This window comes from Petromyzon marinus, chromosome 6, assembly GCF_048934315.1.
Source record: "Petromyzon marinus isolate PM22_M1 ecotype Great Lakes invasive population chromosome 6, UKy_Petmar_22M1.pri1.0, whole genome shotgun sequence".
NCBI classification, from domain to species: Eukaryota; Metazoa; Chordata; class Hyperoartia; order Petromyzontiformes; family Petromyzontidae; genus Petromyzon; species Petromyzon marinus.
In genome coordinates this window covers 1,164,870-1,170,934 of record NC_133672.1, presented here as the reverse complement: position 1 = coordinate 1,170,934, position 6,065 = coordinate 1,164,870, and the positions used below count along the sequence as shown (strand labels likewise).

At 52.9% G+C, this 6,065-nt stretch overlaps 1 long non-coding RNA gene across 1 annotated transcript; it reads left to right on the top strand.

Annotated features, from left to right (window-relative positions):
• The first annotated feature begins 1,402 nt into the window (after positions 1 to 1,402).
• On the top strand, positions 1,403 to 5,823 carry LOC142922584 (uncharacterized). Its single transcript, XR_012940178.1, has 2 exons — positions 1,403 to 3,726; positions 5,326 to 5,823. It is a non-coding gene; the product is annotated as an uncharacterized LOC142922584 (long non-coding RNA).
• The last annotated feature ends 242 nt before the right edge of the window (positions 5,824 to 6,065 follow it).

The window sequence follows — 6,065 nt, the reverse complement described above, 5'->3', positions numbered from 1 at the left end:
TGCTATGGCTGTACATTGTACAGCGAGGATTTTTTTCCCGCATACATTTTATTTTATACGTTTAATGTAAGAGTTTTATAATTTTTTTTGTGTAGCCGCATCATTTTTTCGGAGGTCAATATTTCTTTACTGACGTTTGAATGTAATTGTTGAACCCTGTACCGGAGCACACGCGTATGTGCGCATGTGTGTGTGTGCATGTGTGTGTGGTGGGGAGCGGTAGTGTAGCGGTTAGTGCGCTGCACTACAAACCTGGCGACCCGGGCTCGATTCCCGCTCACGGCCAACATCAGTGACGATTATCTGAACCGGTCATGGGCCTCCCCTAAGTCGACTCGGCATCAAGTGAGTACCCGGTGCGGTGTGTAAACATCGCCACTGGGGAGACAAAGACGGCCCGGCGTGGTGTTGGTCACCCACCCCTTCGTATGCCTTGCTGCCCTTCATAGGTGCTCGCTAACAGCACTTGCTCCTACAGTCTAATAAGGCTATACAGGGGATCTTTGTTATTTTTGGTATGTGTGTGCGTGCGTGCGTGTGTGTGCGTGCGTGCGTGTGTGCGTGCGTGTGCGCATGCGTGTGTGTGTGCGTGTGTGTGCGTGTGTGCGCGTGCGTGTGTGCGTGTGCGCGCCGTCGCCCTCTGTACCCAGCCCAGGTCTCCCCTGCCAGAGACTTGCTGATGAGCAGGGGATACTTCTCCTTCACAACTCTCTCCCTGCACGTGAAACTCTAACAATTGTTTACACATCCCACAGCCGCACGGACTTTTTTCACGAGCGTGAGCACCATTGGGTTTACGTGAGCAAACTCTGGAGCGGTTTTGACCTACGCCGTCTCATCGGCAGAGTCGGGCTTGACTTGTTGTGTCAGAGAGCAATCGCCCAGGAAGGTAAAATGGAGGTGGCCGACTAATTTCTGATTCATAATTTAATTCTCAACTGCACTTGCTGCCAAAGGCCCGTAATTATATGTCCTATTGTAATATCAGAAGCAGGCACACACTTGAAAGTAATGTAGGGAATAGCCTTTGTAACATGCGTACAAAGAACCCATCTTGCATGCACAGAGCTGATGTGCGCGTGAAGCTGGCTGCGGAAAGCGAATGTGTTTGTGTTCATATGCTATGTTACGTAACGATAAAATGTATGAAAAGAAAAATGAGAGGAGTTTACAGCCCTTTGTCAGTCCACTGCTGGATGAAGGCTTCCCCATGCCGTGTCGATCTTGGGAATTCTCTTCATACAGTGCAAAAAATAAATGTTGCTCTTATATAACGATCTTCATGTGGAACATCCCAGGGCGCTGTACAATGAAAGCTGTAATGAAAAAATAGATATTTTTTTGTATCATACTTAATCACCCTGGTCAGTGCGGGATGGTGACGTGAAAGGGCCCAGGACCATCGCCCAGGACTGGTGTGAGATCCGTGGCAAGGAATCTCGGTCAGGTCACTGGTTTGCTAGCGCAGTGTGCTAAACCACTGCGCCACCGCTCCACCACTCCACCAAATAAACTATGTCATCATGAACGACACCAATAATATTTAACTGTACCATATGAAAATTAACTATACTATATTATAATGAACTTCAAATCAAGATTGCACTTGATAATAAAAAAATGCAAAACACTGGGAAACTCAGTAGAATGTATAAACCTTTCATGACAATTACTGAAGGCTGAGTGGAGTCCACATGATGAGGTAGAAGTGAATGACAGCAACTTACTGCCATTGTGCAATTCTCTCGTTGAAGTGGCGCATGTAACCCGCTATGATGTACGGATCAACAACAGGGACCCTGACAAAGGAAATGGAGCAGCAACTGCAGAGTGCACACGGAAAGCACGGAGAGGCACCACGATGGGAATCACGCGGAGAGACTGTCCGGGTAGCGGGCGTGAGAGTGGTGGACGCGCATCTTGCAAGGTTTGATGCCCAGTGGGCGAGCCTGGCGATGGAATGGCGGCAGAGGGAGAGAGCGAGCCCCAGAGGGCGTCCGCCGAGGAGACGGAGTCCACGGTGGGATCGGCTTGTGCGCGAGCGGGGACGGCGTGGGGCTTTAGCGTTGCATGACTGCACGGCATTGGCCCACGGCGTGGGGAGATCTGCATCCAGCAGTAGACGGAGCTCGCTCCCTGATCATCTCACTCTCTGGTCCCCGTGCCTCTGCTGGACATCTGTGAAAAAGAGCTTCATAGCTTCGTCAGGTTCCTCCAGGATACATAAACATTCTGATGATGTTGAATAATTATGTGTAATTTGCAGGCCTTCCATCAGTCCACTGCTGGATGAAAGTCTCCCCCACACACCATGTGAGTCAAGGGGGCTTTTTGACCCGACCGCACCGCGTTGGTCATCGCTGTCGGAAGGGGGTCAGGAGGCACGGAGCGGTCCACGTAACCCGCGGTGTCCCTGTGCCGGCCACGCGGCGCCCCGCACACACACACAGACACCGCACGAGCCACGTGCATCGCGGCTGCTTTAACGAACGCAGGTTAATTAATTAATGAAACCTCCCCCATTTTTATTGCACAAGAATCGCGGAGTAAGATGTTGGTCGGCTGACAGATCCTTCTCAAGAACGCGCACGTCAACACGCACGCTCGCTGCGGCGGATGATACCTTCACGTGAATAATTATTTTTGTGAGTCATTGCGATGATGGTGGCAGAGATAATGAGGGTAAGAAGGGAGCATTAATTCGATGGGTGCTCAGGTTGATGAAAACCCTCTTGAAAGGTTTATTTTCTGTCCCCCCCCCACTCGCTCTCACCGGGCGGAGGGGCTCTCTCGGCAGCGGCCGCCGCCACCGCCGCCGTGGGTGCCGGGCTCGGCGGGGGGAGCCCTCGCGCCAGATGCTCCACGTGCCGTGCAGCCGCCCGTAAATTCTCCGTGTCGGGGCCCAACCTGTAAACGATACTGTTTTATTTCCTTTTATTGGGGCGAAAGAAATCAAATCTCGCCGCCGAAATGTCAGGCTGTGACGCGGCAAAGCACGGCAGGACAATTATGCTAATGCGCAATCTGTTGAGGGGAAAATTCTCCGCTCCCCGAGGTCATTTTCACCGCAAGTGTCTATTCATTGCTCACCTTCCCTTCCCTCGCCACCGCCTGTGATGTCTCCGCAGAGTGCCACGGTGCCGCTCCTCGTGGGAAGATCAAGTTGTCTCAAAGTTGTTTTTGAAACTACAATCCCCTTGCATTCATCTCGCTTTCTCCATTATATTTTATTGAAAAATAAATTAGGTGCGCTGTATATACATTTTTTTGCGTCCACTGTGCGACGTGATAACCCGAGGATGCCTCGTGGTCCTGCTAAGATAAATACATTTTTGAAAAATGAATCGCTCTGAATGAGACGTCCGCGCTTTACGGCAGCAGACTGTCCCGCTACCAGGGGCCCCGAAAAGACGAGCTAATAGAATTACTTTACGCGAGGCAGCTCGTTTACATCGTGTGCAGCTCGTTGGCGGGTCGACGCCGCTTGCTTCCCGAGAATTCTCCCCGCCGCCGTGTGGCGTCGATCGGACGAGGAGGAGGGGGCAGGCTCCTCGCCCCCCCCCCCCCCCTGCGTACCGGGGCCCCCAGGGCGTGCCGCCGGCCGGAGTCGCGTTCCCCGGCGGGAGGGACGGGCGGGACGGCGGGACCGGTGGGGTCACGTGGCGCCCCGTGCCCGGCGAGCGCCATCTGGGCTGGGGGTTCGGGTTCGGACGGCCCCCTCACCAAGTGAGAGCGCCCTACCTCGGAGCACACCACACGGCGCGTATCATCATACGCTCATTATATAAAAATTTTGAGAGGAGCCGCGGTTTTGCAAGTGCTATTTTGCTAATTAAATGAACACCGAGATCTCACTAGATTATGAGCGTGACATTTAAAATCCGCATACCCCGCTGAAAGGTGTATATACTATTTTGGTATTTTCTACGTTCTGAGGAATGGAGCGGTGCTGCTGAATTTGACGATCTCCCGGCGCATTCAAAATCCTTTCATTTCTTTCTTCGCATCTCTCTCCTTTTAAACTTGTGTTTCGTTTGTGCGCACGCGCCCGCGCCGTGCGCGTGTGCCTTTGAACCATTCCGCCGTTTGTTGGAATAAATGTTATTGACTGTTAATATTTTTAGAGGTCAGGGGACCGCGTGAAATAAATAACGTCGCTTGACGCTCCGCGTTCACGTGGAAGTTGCAACCTTTTGTTGTCTCCGTCGCTTTAATTTGTCCGTATAAAGCAAGCTGGATGCATGCTGACAACTCGCGGCTTCTTGAATTTGTATTCCTTCTCCCTCTCATCTTCTTCTTCCTCGGCTTAATGAGCCACTTTGCGCACACGTGAGGTGTTATCTGGTGCTCCGCTACCGTGGCTGGTGGGGACGAGATAACCCGCACGCCCAGCAGCCCTCCTCCTCGTCCCGTCTCCCCCGCCTGTCATCTTGCACCACCCCCCCCCCCCCCCCCCTCGTCCGCGCCCCATTCCTCAGGTGGCCTTGCTCGCCATCACCGGCCATTGAGCGCCCTCTCCATCACCGGCTCTTGCCCGCCGGAGCCATCGATGGGCGAATCGATTGCGACTGATCTGAATGAGCGCTCTGGCCGCGAGATTACATCTCCCCGGCGTAATGAGCTGCGACTCGGCCAGGAGAGATTGCGGTTTAACATTTTTTCGAAAAAGTTTGCAAAGCGTCTTACTTTTCTCTGGTGTTGGGCCATCGACCTTAGCGCGCTGTGGGCTCTAACAAATCAAAAAAGGCTGTTTATTTTGGGTCGGGTTATCTGCTTTTCCACCCTGCGCGGCTCAATACGGTTATTGGCAACGAGGCTAAGTGATGGGTCCTGGCGTGCCGAGCCGAGGTGCCGCACTCGCGGATTCGGCGTTCGTTTCCGTGGCCGGGGGAGCCTCCAGGCACGGTCCTCTCCCCGAGACATTTCGCCGTTTTGTCCACAAACACCCGCGGTGTTCGTGGAGTTGATTATTTCAATCACCTGCCCCTGACTGCTGACACCAACTGGCTCACCGGCACACGTGTGCGCGCCACCAGCACCGTCTGTCTGCCACCCAATTCACAGATATGTGAATTGGGTGGCAGACACACAGAGTCCACGTGGCCGACATCCTTTGGACTCCGGTGAGCAGCTCAGGTGACTGAAAAAGCAGCCATCAAAGTTTTTTTCGTGTACGGAGCACGCCGCACGAGGATGCAGGCGGCCAACTTTTAGTAATTTATTTAGCGGCTGGCTGCACTACCTTCACCTTAATTATTAATAGCTCAGTGTCTGCACTCTTCAGGCTTGATATATTCCCAATGTGATGCTGTTTTTATCATGCAGATTGCCGCGCAACGCCCGCCCGCCCGCGCTCCGCGGAGCCCCCCGCGGGACGGCTCCGCTCGCGCCAAGTCGGAGCACGACACCAAAGTGGCCGATTCGGAGTCAGCGCCGTTGGGACCCCCGCGATGCCTCCGCGCCGGCCCCAACGCGACCCCCCGCCGCCAGCGAGGCTCTCGTGTGGGCGGAGAGCTCCGCTGCGAGGCGGCTCGCGTCACATTCTGAAAACGAGCTTCACCCGCGGCTGCATTTTGTTGACTCGCAAATGACACTCGCATTGTGATGATACGGAATAATGAAGTTGCTTTCCACAAAAAAAAATATGGCACGGACTACCCAGAGTTTTTTTTTCCTTCTCTTGTGCAAGGGTGTTGACTTTTTTTTTGGCGCCTCCAATGAACCATGGTTTAAATTAACTAGAGCTGTAAAATAAAGTTTTAATAGTAATAATCAAACACTGTATTGTGTTGCATTAAACAGGGGGGGAGCGGTGTCGACGAATATTGCCATATGGATCTTACCTCCAACTGTGGGCTGAATGTTGCTTGGCAGTGGCTCCCTTCATCCAATGCTCTGGCCAAAAGCCTCTATTTTGGGTAGAAGGGCCACTGCAAGACAAAACCTTCCTCTCCATATGTTCCATTCATTCCTCCTCCATTGGATTACTGAATGCATTGGATGTGTACAGCATGACTTCTGCCCAAGCGTGCATTGCATTCACATGGCTATCATGGAAAGCGATG